This window comes from Papilio machaon, chromosome 23 (assembly GCF_912999745.1).
Source record: "Papilio machaon chromosome 23, ilPapMach1.1, whole genome shotgun sequence".
Classification (NCBI taxonomy): domain Eukaryota; kingdom Metazoa; phylum Arthropoda; class Insecta; order Lepidoptera; family Papilionidae; genus Papilio; species Papilio machaon.
In genome coordinates, this window is record NC_060008.1 from 2460358 (window position 1) to 2476511 (window position 16154).

General features: G+C 35.0%; 1 non-coding gene across 1 annotated transcript; it reads left to right on the top strand.

Moving 5' to 3' along the window:
* Positions 1-3586: 3586 nt before the first annotated feature.
* Trnas-aga lies at positions 3587-3668 on the top strand. The gene has a single exon. It is a non-coding gene; the product is annotated as a tRNA-Ser (tRNA).
* The last annotated feature ends 12486 nt before the right edge of the window (positions 3669-16154 follow it).

Consider the following 16154-nt stretch of genomic DNA (forward strand, 5'->3'; position numbering starts at 1 on the left):
AAAATGACATAAAAGAAAAAAAAAACATGACAGCAACAGTACAAAGAGAATCTCATTTTTGACATTTACAGGGGGGCGCTAGTGTGCTGTCATTTTCACCGGTTCAGATACCCTTGTCGGTCTATAGATATAGTTTTGGTGACGGTTTTATAATGTTACGATAGTCCATAAAATGAAATTAAATATATAAAACGAAATGCATACCCATCGCAATAGAACGCAATATGTACTAATATAAAAATTGTCTATGTAAGGATCCTGGTAGATTTTAAAAATAAACTTGGGTTTTATTACGTTTGTATGTACAAGTGTAGTTACGTATAATACAAAAGATCGGAAATGTATGTACACAATTACTGTGTAAGTAAAAAGTGCTAGGTGATCGACCGACACCGTAGAGGTCGACGTTCTAAGCAGGAAAAAAAATGTTTTTGCATAACATATATTGATTTTATGTTTAATCTTTAAATACATTTACATAACTTATGTCTATTTAAAAGTAAGAGAAATTAAGAAACGCTTAGAGGATGTTGGTAACCATTAAATACTAAAATTGACAGAAGTCTTTGCTACGGAAAAAGAAGAATTTGAAAGAAGTTTTAAAGCTATGCTAGAAAAGACCATGTAAGAAAGTATTCCCATATTGGTTTTTTAAACCACCACCCCTAAGGCTGACTAGAAGCCTGCGTGCCTCTTTCTTAAATGCCTGCAACTCATCTACGAATACTCTGGTGTTGCGGATGTCTATGGGAGGTGGCGCCTTCTTTTCAGTAAGGGTCTGCTGCGGTTTAAGTTTTCAGCCATCGCTATCATTAAAGTAGAGCTTGTCTTCATGTCTGCAGATGGATTGAGGCCTAAGTTGGGGACAGTATTCGGTATGAGATGTATGCGAAATATTCGCACAATTCTATTTGCATAAAGCTTTTGACTGGTTATGTGGACGTAACGGCGAGTGCATTGCCCCGCGTGACGCAACTACTTACGCAACTCTACCGAGCCTTGAACTACGCCGGCGTTTCTAAACTGATCGCGTTTTATTTATACTGGCAACCCACTCGCGTTTTCACTAATTTATAAAGAATATAATTTAGTTTCAATTGTTTTATTTATAAAATTGTTGCAAAAATAGACATCAATAATTAGCACAGCTTAAAAATGACATCTTCTTCTATTATATGATTATGAATAATTGTCCACAGATTGAAAAATATCATGAGATAAGGAAATTTATATTGAAAAAAGTATGGAATTATTTTTTTTTTCCTATTTTCGGGAATAGCGCTAATTTTTATTTTATTAGTAAATACACAATAGATTCTCGAGTGAGTTCAAGGGCCTTAAAATTTCACAAATTTCACCTTACATAAGACTCAGAACTTTGACTTCGGATGATATCGTATTGTTTGCAAGCCATACTCGCTTTCTAAATATTGTAGGTACTGAATGTAATTAGTAATTAATATTTTAAATATATTGGTGAATACTATTTTTAAGCTTTAGTTAAGTAGTTTAATAGTTTAGGAGTAATTCCTGTCCAGAGGTACCTAGTTAACAACCATTCTCCTCAAAGTCAATGTTAGTTTCACGGTCTTCTCTAATTATTTTGACGGACTGACAAGAAATGTCTCTGGCTTAAACAGACAGGCGGTTTTGAATAGTGAGGTGTTCTTGGATTTGTCTTGTTCTTAAGAGTGTTATTGAATTGCATTCAACCTAAGTTATCTTCGCCTTAATCTATCGCTCTGTTAAACGTCTTTTAACTACAATTTGATGCCTTCTGTATATTGACCGTCAGAGTGTCGTAGGTTACGCAAGTTGTCGCGTGCGCCGGCCAGTTCCTGGCGCGAGTTCCGCGCAGGTTCAAGGCCCGCGTTACGTCAGCTTCCTCGCATTTCTCCTTACGTCACCGACTATATTCCGCCTCTACTACACTCACCATAAACCAACAGAACGGATTATGAAACGGAACGGATATGAAATTTTTAATTTTACTCGTTCAATGTTCTATATTAAAGACTTAACACTGGACGTACAATTTTATTGATTATTTTATATCATTTCCTAAAGTTTCGTACTTGAAAAGTTATCTAAATTCTATATAATAAGATAATTATACTTTAAAGTACAACAAATTAGAAAGCATTTAAATGAATTCATCTAAATCCAATTTAATGCCAACCAATTTCATAGTTCAAACCATAGTGTATGTACTTAAAAATGTTTTGTATAACTCAAGCTTGTTTAGTTATTTTAAGGCTTTTACTGTAAAAGAAAAAGTTTTTGTGAGTTAAGTTCACTAGCTAAATATTTTTCCGCAGGACTGTCCACATGAAATATCATAAATAGACATCCTACAAGTACAATGCATTGTGCATCGCAACAAAATACTTTCTTCGTTACTAATTGTCGATGTAGCTCTTCCTTACTTTTTATAAATAATGTCGACTTTTTACAATTCTGTTATCAATTGTCAGCTTATTTAAGACTTTTGTTGCGTTAACTATTGCCGTAGAAAGATGTTTCCTTTTGTAATATGAACACTGATTGCGGGCCACATTAGTATACATTTAACACACCATTAAATGATACTTATCGTGGATTTCTCAGACCAAAATCATATTGTTATCTCCGTTTTGTCAAAGACAAATGGATGACGATATGTTTTATACAGAGATTTTGGTCTTAGAAATAAACGGTTAGTGCGACAGTATATGATTAAAAAATTGCGTGATACTTATATTACCTTTGACTGTTATTACACAACCTCTATTGTTAAGCTTAATTAAATGACGCAACTTTAAAGCCGTTACAAACTAAAACCGCACGTTTGTCGAACGAAGCACGCAAGCGTCACACGTGAGTTCGCTTCCCGTTGCGCAACAGGAAGGCTCGGGGGCGCGGCAGTGAAAGTAAGGTCGTCGCACTCATACTTAGCGCCCGCGCCGAATGTCAATGTGAAACGGACGCTACGGGGGCCACGCAGAAGGGGGTATTATGAATCGGTTAGGTCGAATGACGTAATGGATTTTCAGTAAATTTTTAATTACAATTTGTGTTCATTAGACGATGAAAACGTTATGCAAGTAAACAGTACTCTAAGCAATTAATTTCTCGGGAATGGAGTTTCCTTTGAAATTTTTATTTGCGCTACAGGCAAATTTTTATATCATATACACAGTCAGATACATTTAGAAAGAGTAACCTCTGTCTGTTTGCTGCACGTACAGTCAAAGATTCAATAGTAAGGCGTAATTTACTTAACATTAATATTGTGTACACAAATGTTTCATTAACCGGCATTGTGATAACTAGATATTGTAAAATAATACAAATCAACTACGTCGGTCTATTTAAAAGTGTATACTCATCGTTAAAAAGTTAGTCAAAGCTCGAGATATAGCCGTTCGAATCGTTTCTGATCGCTAGAGATACAAACGAGGATTTCCAAAACCTTAACGATTACAATAAATTTATTGTTCTGTTTTTAATTTGATTTTTTAAATGAGAGTGACGAAATATTTTTTTTTGCTGTCGTTACTTTCTTATGATTCACATTTGTAAAAGAATTTGAGCTATCTACGCATAAGCAGTCGTGGCCGAGCGGTTAAGGCGTCTGACTAGAAATCAGATTCCCTCTGGGAGCGTAGGTTCGAATCCTACCGACTGCGAATTTAAGATTTTTTTGCACGGAAATGGCACCTTATTATATTTATAGATATTAATAACTAGCTTTTACCCGCGACTCCGTCCGCGCGGAATGAAAAATAGAAGACGGGGTAAAAATTATCCTATATCCGTTTCCTGGTTCTAAGCTACCTGCCCACCAATTTTCAGTCAAATCGATTCAGCCGTTCTTGAGTTATAAATAGTGTAACTAACACGACTTTCTTTTATATATAAAGATGTTTTTCCAAAATTCTTAATATCTAGCTAGCGCCCGCGACTCAGTCCGCGCGGAATTAAAAAAACAATGAATAGCCTATGCATTCTTCCACACTATGTTCTACATCTGTGTCAAATTTCATCAAGATCCGTTAAGTCGTTCCAGAGATGGGTACCTTCAAACAAACATCCATCCATCCTTCTAATCATTCAAATTTATAATATTACAAATCGTTGTACTACCACTTTACTAACAAAGGCATTCATCATTTATCTTCACATCAGATTATACCTAATTTTAGTTCTTTGCTTTTAAATTATAAAAAAAAACATTTTTGTTTCAAATTAGTCAACTTTTAATATCCACGATGAAAATTATGAAAGACATGGTTTTGGTATTACAAGATATAATTTTGAGGTCATAATGATTTAAGTTCGTACGTAATTTCTCGAAATAAGGTAACAAAACTATAATTCACGAATGTTTTGACGTCAGAGCCAACTGTGACAGATATTATGAAAACGAGGCGACGGAAACTGTTTGTAATCGTGATTGCTTTTCACTACAATTGGGCACGAGGAAAATGTTTGGTTAATACAATCCCTGGACATGGAAACACGGTGGATAACTTATATCGATGGCTCCTACGAATAAGGGCCAATGTGCAAATTGGCAACTCACAGGAGAGGTTCTCAAAGTTTCAACCATACAGGAAAATAGGCAGTATAGGCCTTTTAATTTTAGAAAAAATAATATTTACACCTGTAAATGTGTATTTTATTTAGTGCATGTTGTTCACTAAACTAAAAGGTAGCTTTTAACACAAAAAAAATAAAAATAATCAATTTGTTACTTTGGCCCTTATACATAGGACCCATTAAAATATACTTCAAAAGAATATTTTACTGTAAACAGCCTTTTTAAACATACGTACAATACAATAAAATTAATGACTTGAAGATATTATGACAGTCAAAACAACTTTGCTGGGACAAGCTTATAAGAGCCGGTAAGAGGCGCTGCTATCCTGTTAGCTGTCACAAAACATGTATGTAAAAATACATAAGTATGGGAAATTATATTAAAGGAAAAAATAAGACTAGAAAGCTACAAGGTGCTTGTACGACAAGGTTCTTGTGACACTTTTTTGACATCGAGAGGGGCGCTAGTGGACTATCATAATTTAGTTTTAGTAGTTTGACTTTACCAACTTTGTTGGTCAATAAATCCGAGTACATACACTTGTTTTTTTTCTTTCACTCTTTAAAGTTGACAAATCTAACAATACTGTTACATTATTTAAAGCAAAAAGAAAGGTTACATACAATAAGCAAATAAACAAAGCGAAACAATTTATTACAATCGCCATTGAAACGCTAGTAAATAGCTCTGTATTATAGGATTCAAACTTTATGGACGCTAATGGTCAGCGCGAGTGTCTGCGCAGCTGGGCTTACTCCGAGTTGTTGACAAGACACTGCCTGCAATTCACGTCCCGCCATTACCCAAAACTGTGTACTATGAACCGTCTAGTCTAGTACAGATATTCCTATACTTTTTATCCCATACCCCCTTTCATTAAGCCTTAAGTTTCGATAAAGCCTGATGAATTTCTTCTCCAACCTGTGGATTCCCCAATTTTTAATTTCCTTCATCGTGCATCCCCGTTGGTTTTCTTATAGACCCCAGATACACCTGTACCACTTCGGGAATCGTTGCTTTAATACACTATTACGAGCAGCTATAAAGTTTGTATCGCACTATATCCGCACAATCGAGAAGGAGGTGACCGCGATGTGTCGGTGAAATGCGAAAGCGACCTCGCTCGAGCTAACGGTACACCGTATTGTTGCAACTAGTATGGAGGCTGTAATTATTTCTTTAAATGACTAACACAAAATACTATGCATATACAATCCGGACTTCAATACATTAAAACATGTATGTGGTGGATATTTTAGTAGAACAACATAACTAACGCCCATAAACCAGAGGGGTTGGCAGAAAGAGCCATTTGGTAGTAGAAAAATGGATGAATAGTTTGAATGGTGACATGAGCCAGAAAGGAGTAATGATTAAGGATAATTCTAGGGGAGGCGAAGCGCGGATTTTTGGATTTACTCGAGCGTGGCAGTTAAACGTTAAATGAGCGAGCGTTTCATTTGTGGTAGGGGTATTACCCCCTTAAGTTTAACTGCCACGCTCGAGTAAAACCAAAAATCCTCGCTTCATACAAAGGTTGATAAAAAGTCAATGGATAAAGAAACTGAAACTGTTTTGACCGATATTTAAGCGTATTTCACTTTTAATGTTTTTATTTTTGAATTTTTATAAATTACACTGACTTGCAAAGATAATAAAGGAAAGTAATTAATTAGACTAGGACACTATAAACTTATATACATGGAAGTGTCTATGCACTCGAGCGTCTCTTGATTCATCCGTACAATTGTAAATAGTACAGAGATTATTGTCGTTATTTATGTCGTTGTCTATTCGTAACTTTAAAATGGTCCGGGAAAATATTATTACATTCTACGGTGCGTATTTTCCTTTTTTTTTTAAAGCGGTACTTAGTTCCTCAGAAATGCAAAACAATAGTAGAAATAGAAAATCTTCGGTAATTGTCGTTATTCCCTCCTGTGGATTGTAATACCCAAATCTGTCCACCGTAACCAGTCACGTTCAAAGAACGTTTAAGAGACAGTGAATAGAAAGATAATTAAACTTTTGTTTTATATTTTCGTTTTTCACTATCTTCACAGAAAAATAATTGTATATTAAAACCTTCTATTTCAAATAATTGATCATAAAATTATTAGCAATTAAAATCTACGTCCTAGAAAAATTAACGGCTCGTCATTTTTGCTTCATTTACAGGACTTTAATTGCCACAACTCTTACGAGTTGTGTTAACTGTTGTAACTGTGTTTTTGGAAACTGGCCACTTTAAGAGTCGTATAATGGTAACGTTTTAAAGGAATCCCCAAATATTCATTAAGTATGAGAAATTTACAATAAAGCACTGCTTATGGAACTATTAGACTAAGTTTGGCTGTACAAACAAATATGGCGTCCACACATCTCAATTAAAGAAAGTGTCACACGAGGGGAGTTGAGACAGACGTAACGCTAGTAAGTGACCCCGTTACGATCACCTTTCGCCGGACTTTCTCCGCTCGTGTGGCCCACTTGCACGCCGCCTGTTATGTAGGCATTACCATTATGTCGACCGTGAACCGACGCCAATGCTTTCTTTTCCCTACAACAAACAACAAATGAATCACTGTGTTTGTGATTTATTTATCTGATTAGATTAAAGTCATACGCGATTATGTATACGTGTAAATAACGTTGAACATAAGCATTGATTTAATATAGATAAAAGGTGGGATAAAATGTGAAAATCTGCAACAGTTTTATTGGAAAATAACAGAAGTATGGATTTTATTATATTGCAAACATATCAAAGACGTACTATAATTGAGTGTATAAATTATTAATGAAAATTTACAAAATGAAAGAGATTTTTTTTAATAACGGCAAATCATTTTTTTTGTAGATAAAACAAATTTGTCTACCTTAAGTTGTCCATAAGATAAAATTAATGAATTATCTTTCATTTTAATTTTTTTCAAAAGCTATAACAGCGCCATCTCTACGTGAATAGCTAGCAATAGTATAGAATGGTAACAAGAGAGGTCCGCCGGATGTCCCAGATGCATATCCCGTTAGCCGGAGAAAGTGGCCTGCGGGGGTCGTGCGGGCAACGCGGGGCTGACTGGCAGGGGCCGCTGCACCGCCTATGCAAATTATGCAATTACCGCTCGCTCCAAAATGCCCTGAAAACAAACACTTTTCACGTCCATAGATTATAAATTATCTTTGAAAACTGTCAGGATTACATTATCTATTATCTGTTTATAAATAAATTAAATATTAATCAATGTTCCTAAACCACCATAGCTAGATATAATCGATGAAACTTTGTTAAGATGTTTGTCAGAGTAGGTTTGCTCTTTGCATCCTAAAAATCTATCTGAATGTATAATAATTACTGCTGATAATATTAGAACGTTTAAACAAAGTTCTATTTTTATTTTGGTTGAGATATTAGCAAATATCCATTTTAAAACTACTATGACTAGTTTTGATTTTATAATATTTGTATTATTATACGTATTGAAATAGTGTACTTATTACATAGTCTTAGGTCTTATATTCATTTTAAGAACTATATAAATAACAAGAAAAGACAAACAAGCAACTTATAGCTAATTATACAACTATCGTAATTATTTTATGCCATCTGATGTTATAGAGTTATCACAAATAACGGTTTTATGGTAATTTCATTGACTTTCTAGAACGTTGGCGGTTACGATGATTTAAATAACTGTTGATCGCGGCATTGCGATCTCACAATCCATTAATTAGCACACTTTATCGACGCAATAATTAATCACTGGAGAAATTGAAATAATTCGAACATGTCGCATGAACGCCGGGGAAATGCATGCTTATGCAACGGACTCAAATGCAATGCGAACGATGTATAAAATCAAACGTTTCTAATAATACATACACACGTCTTAGCTTTCTTCGACATACTCCCGAGTAAAATGTTGCTCGCTTAAAAAATAGTGCTTTCTTTTTCAATGTCGACCGAATGAGATGCCTATACCAAGACTGTAGGATAGAACGAGACGGATGATATTATGTTATTGCGTGCAACACCGTGTTCTGTGAGCAGCGATGCAAATGTCATATTTCCCGCCAAACGAATTTGTTGTTGTTGCACTAAGCAATAAGGTTGTTTATTTCAACGATAATAATCAACATCGTCGCGTCGTCGACTCGCGTGCGGTGAAATGTGGGACAATCGAAAGCCTTTCTCCGTTCGGTGGTTAGGTATTTTATTCCGTTAGTTTTTTCGCGGCCGCCATTACACCAATATGGCGGGGTGGCGGCATCGTTTTTTCGCTTTGTCACGTTAGATCATTCTCGTTAGATGCTGTTGGAAAGCTGCGTGATGCTTCGCGGAATCTGAGTCGTATAACTGTACATTGTGAGCGGGGAAATGATGTAATTGTAATAGATGGTTTGGCTTGCTTATTTCCTTTTTAATTTGTAGATAGTTTATTGATTCGAATTAAAATAAATTTGCATATTTTTGTCAGAAATGTTGATAAAACACTACCGACTCAATCAAAGACATCTTTTCTCTCGTTATCTTTGAAAAACTGTTGTTAATAATTTAATTCACGCTAAAAATAAATATTAATATGTATGTAACAGTTTGTTTTTAAAGTATGTACTTTTTTAGGTTGGAGTCTTAAAGATGTCAGTTCATACATATTGCACCAAAAAGTCTTAAGCATGTTTTATTTAAACCTGACCCAGTTCGTGCTCTGAACTTGACCATTCTTTACATGACGTTACGTCTCACGTCGAGATTATTGTTGTGTTGTAGCTAGTGATGTGACTTACAGCCTTCTTACTGGTTATCAATAATTTTTGTTTTATTTTTTTCTCTTTCTCTTCTCTGTGCTACAATTCTTTTTTCTCTCCTACTTCGAAGATAAACATTAACCATTTTGGCAACTTTATCCTGCAATAAAGATGCTTATATCCATCAAAGTTTTACTACAAAATAAAACTCCAAAAACAAACGTATAACTAGGCGTTGCCTGCGACTCCGTGCGAGCTGAATTAGAGAAACTTTAATTAGTACCTTATGTGTTCTTCCAGACTATGGTCTACAATCTACGTCCTTGCCAAATTACATCGAGATTCGTTAAACCGTTTTGGAGATATCTTCGAACAAACTTCTATCCATTTATTAAGTTTTCGCATTGATATGACTAAGATAAGAGTTTGTTCGTTTTGTTATTTTAATTTAGAATCAGATATTACAGTACAAAGGATACTCGGTACATCTCTACAGGAAGAGCGAATGCTTTCTTCACGACTTGCGAGCTATGTGCGGCGTGCCCTCGAATCTTGCTCCAGTTTACATGCCGGATGAGTGAACTCCCAGAATGGTTACAATATCACAAGACATAGAAAAAAAACAAAAGAATAACATTTCATGTTTAAATGTAAACCTTCAGCGGTGAAAAAAGAGTCCTGAAGAAAGGAAGTTTTCTTATCATAAGGTGGCAAACAAGCAAGTGGCCATCTGAATTCGCCGAAATAGCGAAGCGACCGCAGACATAGATATAGACATTCGAAACTGCAGATGCTTTGCCTCCCTATTAAGAGGTGGGGACGCCTAGGAACGGGAAGTATCCTCTTTTTGTGTGTCCCCTCCTCCGTCAATTCCAGTTCTCCTTCCCATCATCACCTTATCCGAAAAGGGTGGTACGCCCTAAGAAGAGTTATGTTCCTTAAACCCTATAAGACTAAATTGAGTCGTCGAAAATAATTAAATAATAAGTGTTTTTGAAATGAGAACGTAATTGAGAAATTTAGAATATACGAGTACTTAAAAATTAGCGACAATATTCTGTTAGTTTCAGAAAAAAATTCTTAGCAAAATATTCTATTTTTTTCTATCACCATTAACCCGAAAAAGAATATTAATGTGTCCACATGTTTTGATGAGATTTACGACATTCTGCCACTTTTGAAGTCAATATTAGTTATTCTCGTAATCGTCCAATATATGTCAAGTACTCAAACACCAACGCTCATGATATCGAAATGACGTAATTCCTTAATACTCATAACCCAAATTCATAAATATAGATTTACAGTTTTATCCTAAAAAAAAATTATGAATGTAAAATCTTACAAATTATAAATGCGAATGTTTGGATGGATGAATTGATGTTTATTTGTAGAGATCTTCAACCAGAACTGCTGCATGGATCTTGCTGAAATTTGGCATAGATGTAAAACATGCCTGCAAGAACACATAGGCTACCAATTAGGTTTTTTTTTTAATTACGCGCAGACGGAGTTGCTGCCGACAGCCAGTATTTTATTATAAAAACCGACTGCGCAGTATGAAAAACAAAGACAACTACTTAATTTTTCAACATGTATACTCTAATAGTTTCTTTACAAGTCATGCTAGTATGCACTTCTTTTAGTTTGATTTTTCCTGGTGCAAGCGAAGCCGCCAATGTCTGCGACAGCATTCCCGTAACGACAACTATGCGAGAAACAATGGGACTACATTAGGGTGGTAAGAAAATGCTGAAGTCCTTATTCTCTCTATATGTACCTTTCTATCCTTTTATTGTATACTTCTGCTCCTGGCAAGGATCAGTAACTTTTGGCAATGAATGAAACGATGGTTAATACATAATAACTTTCAGTTGCAAGCTACAAAAACTGTTTACAATCATAAGTGTTTCAATATGTTATATTTTTGAATGTTAATTTAAAACTTGTAACACATTCACAAAAAAAAAATTTTATGTTATTTTTTTCCGTTAGTTATTCCGATCGAAATAATGTCATCGAATCCAGTTACAAAATTGTTATAAAAATGGGTCTACATAATAAATAATTGCCACATCCTACGTAACAGTCGATTAAGTAGCTATATACGTGACTTTGAAACGGCCGCAATATAATTTCTCGTCTCAAAATCAGAAAGCGCGGCAAACTTACACCGGCAATCCTACTACCACGACACGTTAGCAACAGTAAATCCAATAATGATAAGTTTATCTGTACGATTTACATTGCTGCTGTATAAGCATAGACACTGAATCGTACAATAAAAAGAGGGCAATGTATAGCATGCATACGGCTTGCAGTAATAAGGTTAGTTATTAAACCGGTTACAGAATCGCGGCGAAAATGTCGAGGCAATGTGGGTCACTGCCGCGCGCATAACGGCCCGCGCTCGATGCCCGCCCGCGTAACGTTACGTGTGGGAAATTATATTTGAATTTGGAACGCCAACTTTTTTTTTTCACCGCTTTTATCGGAGTGTTGCCATTGTTATCTTACATTGTATTCTTTTGTGGAGCATATCTGGCTGGATTACATTGATGAAAACCGTTAATACTGGTGTGTAACCACCTTTTTTAAGTTTATCATCGTCCTTTGTTTTAAAAAGACAGAAGAAAAAAATACAATTTGGAAATATAAATATGTGGATATTATTTTCAATACAATATTTATGAGAAAAAGCATACAATTCAAGTGCGTTCAATGTGTGTTCTCAGACATTGAATGTATCTAGTTAAATCTAGCCCGGCACAGTCTAGGCTAGCGGTATTTATCAATAAGCACCCACTCAGCCCGTTCTGCCGATCCTAACTTTCCCCAGTTTGAGATCTCTGAGCTGTAACTAATAACTACCAATGTAATGTACTGCAACTCAACCATCTTAATACAAATGCATCTATGGTAAAGAAAAGTGGAAACAATTTGGTTGCGATTGACCTGAGATTTGATACTTATGTATCTTGTTTTTTTATTTACATAATATTAATATGTTGATCCGTTTTAATAAAGGAAGAAACTAGTTCTACATCAATAATTTTCTTCCTCCTATACTGGATTCCAATCAAAACCCTAAACTATGGACAAACTACTAAATATTTCTGGTAAAACACTTTTCTTACTACACTTGCTACTCTTATTTTTCAATATCACTTCACTTCATCTCACAGTTTCCACAAATTAACATAAAAAAATTTGGTAAAGACCGTCAAGTGTGGAATTTGTCGTGGAGTTTACCTAATTTAAGCTTTAAAACGGAAGGTAGGTATGCCTATTATTTCTCCATATTTTTTGAAAAGAAATGGCGCAAAGTATCAAGATGCATAGATCCATTGCATACAGCGAAGTGCACGGCCGCTTTCACTGCGACTGCACGAGCTTCCCGCAGACGAATGTCATTAAATCATTAAACCTTACATATATATACTAAAAATCTATTAGTACCTAGGGGTGTTTTATTTCGAAACATGTATCAATCGATTAGAATTCAATTAATTTAATATTTTTTTTTTTATTATTGGGTTACATAAATATTAGAAAATTAAATGTTAGAGGAAAATAAATAAAGTGTAATATAATCTTAAATTTTCATGAATAAATATAAAATTTACATAATGTATACTTCTATTTTTCCAAATTTCAATTAATTATGAATGTTTAAAAGCTAAGGCTTTTCAAATTCAATTTACAAATAATTTATACTTAAATACTGTTAGCAACAAATGGCAATTTGAACGTAAATCCCAAAGAAAGGTCATCGGCTCTAGTTATCACAAACGGTTTTTCTTATATATAGTATGGTAGGTACTATCAAAGACATTTATCGTATATCAATAACTATTTATATATTGGAACAAAGTTCCTTATCGCGCGTCGTGAAAGGGGGCTAGACGGAAAAAATTCTTACGAAAAGTTGTCACGACACATTTTGCTATATCACCATGGCAACGACGTGACAATATATAACGAAAATTCATAGAAATAAAATGTACTTCTTGTGAAGACTTAAGTTTTTTATGCATAGAATAAACATTGGTTCCTTCACTAATTATTCGAAAGGAACTTCGTTCCATCCGGGTGTCCCGTGACACCTCTCAAGTTTTTTATATTTGAATCTCTTTTGGTACTACCGAATAAATCTGTGTTTTAAGTTAAAAAATAATTATTGCGTAATAGTAGCACCCATTTATCAAATGTGGCATGTTACATTCAATAAGCATTAATTTTCCGCACCTCACTTCCCAATTTAAAACGACACAAGCTGGGGCCAATAAACTCGTGTTTGAATAGAGAAGAAAAAAACCACAACTGTAACATTATTTCCTTCATTAAACGCCATTTTCCGCTCATGTAATATTAGCGTAAACTTTACAACCAGCTTTCCGTATGCGTAATTGGCAATGGCATTGCATGCGTATACGCAACAACAACACAGATGCGCAAGCGCACACAGGCGTAATAGATCGAGATATACGTGAAAGTCTGACATCCCCTCTCTCTCACACACACAAATGTACTCCAATGCGTACTGTATCACTACACAAACACACACAAAAACAACAGTAGAGACGACTCACGGATTAGTGCTAGTGTACAGGTTATAAAATATAGTGTAATTTTTGCATTAGTGTGGGTAAAGAAAGGTGTTTAGCTAGGTGAAATGGGCACAGGCCACATGTAAGCCAGATATGACATAGTTAAACGATTTACAAGCGTGTGCTGTGCTCATCAACTGACAGCATGAATGTCAGACTATTAGTGTATATTTACAATTGTTTATTGTTTTGTTGACAATCGTGTCAATGTACACAAGAGATAGTTCAACATTGACGAAGCCAGCAGCAGAAGTTATTGCACAAATGAGCCGATAAGACTACGGTCTTACTGATGGTTAAATCTGTAATTGACACACTCAGACTTTTTTGTTAGTACCGTTTCCGACACTAAAAATGATTGTTTTTTACTATCAGTGTGAAGCCCAAAGCTGGTATTACTTCTGTGTTTAGTTCGATTAGAATTTTGCTGAAGATGATCACCCCTATGTACTCCTATTACTTCAAATCTTATTTGCACATTCAAAATTGGTAAAGTAAGGAATGTTAATTTCATCTAATTGGCACATCTTCTCAAATTAACCAAAAAGTTTTAGTACAATAGTTATTTTTAATAGAATACGAGAGCTTATTTAGCCCTTGCTACTATGTATTAGTATGATTTCATTTGATATTATGAAAGTTCGCCGGTTGCCACTTTTCTCGGTTTTCTCTCGGCCAGTGAAAGGGCCGGTTCGTTCTAAACTGCATCGTCTAGAAGGTTCCACGCCGTGACCGTTCATAAATTGACAATCTAATCGTTTTGCCGCCATATTGCTCATTCCTGTACTATTTTTTCTTTAAACGTTTGGACCTTTCTATTTCTACGGCTTCTTGTCTTTGTTTTTTGTTATTCAATTTTGAAAATCAAATTATTACCAAATATTATTGATTGTATCATTATTAGTATGTCTTTTTACTTGTCTAATCGATTTTAAATTTTAAAATGAATTCAATGATTACGTTTTCTACTACAAGTTTAATATATTCTTATTGCTTCCATTTCTCATGTAGTATCATTCTCTTGCTGATCCTGGAAATAAGTAAGACTTGTGATCGCAGAGTCGTCCCTTAAAGGTGTGGACAGTTAGGTTGCGAGCCCTGATCGTCTTCTAGAGACATCGTGACATTAAGACCTAAACGTGGGCCTGATCCTAAATATTATTATCATATTTGGTGATTGGTACAGACTTTATGTAATATAAAATACCACTGCATACTTATATTTAAAGATTCGCATGAGTTAATTCAGACAATGACTCGTCGAAGTATTGTCTAAAGGTCAGGCGCAGTGTTCAGAACGTGTTTCGACGTCTCTCTTACAAGGAAGGGAGGGAGGGGGGAACCTAGACCTTTCTCTCAAGTTCTGGGTCGAGCCGGCGGCTTATGTAAGCTATGTTTACATTTGTTGATTTCTGATTGTTGGATTTGCTTCTGTTCGTCATATCGATTTGACAATCATTGTTGTTAATTGGTTTTCAAGATTCTGTTGGACAATTTTAGCATATTATTTTAAGTAACCTAATATCTTACAACCTGTTCTGGACCAAGGAGCATGAAGATTGCTATGCGGTTTCTTCTTATAGTGTCAGCAAGGACTTTGCTATGGTTTTTATAAATATATTATACTAGCTTTTGACCGCGACTCTGTTTGCGCGGAAATAAAAAATCTTAATAAGTAACCTATATGTTATTCCAGACTATGTTCTATATGTATGCCAAATTTCATCTGGATTCGTTAAGCCGTTCTGGAGATACCTTCAAACAAACATTTATACATCCATCCATCCATATATCTAAACATTCGCATTTATAATATTAGTAAGATTATTTAACTCAAGGAGGTAATTGTTATACATTATATAAAACTGAAACCCCTGAAGTTATTAAAATTTATACGTTCGCTAAATACCATGAATAAAAACACAGAAAGGTTTGAGACAAAGGTTAAAAATGTTATAAAATGTTTTGAGAAATAGACACTAAAATGTATATTTGACCACACAATATAATTATTGAATCGAAGTAATTAAGAGAAAAGAACAGGTGTTCATAACAAATATTAAAAATAATACTAAATCGAGAAGTGCAGCTATGGGCCGAGAAAGCAGGGCCCTACCGCTTTCGCTTCACGGACTAGTTGCCCGCACGCGCCCGGTGCATGCGCGCAATCGCCATTCAATAATACAGATTAAATATTGCAGCAAAAGGTA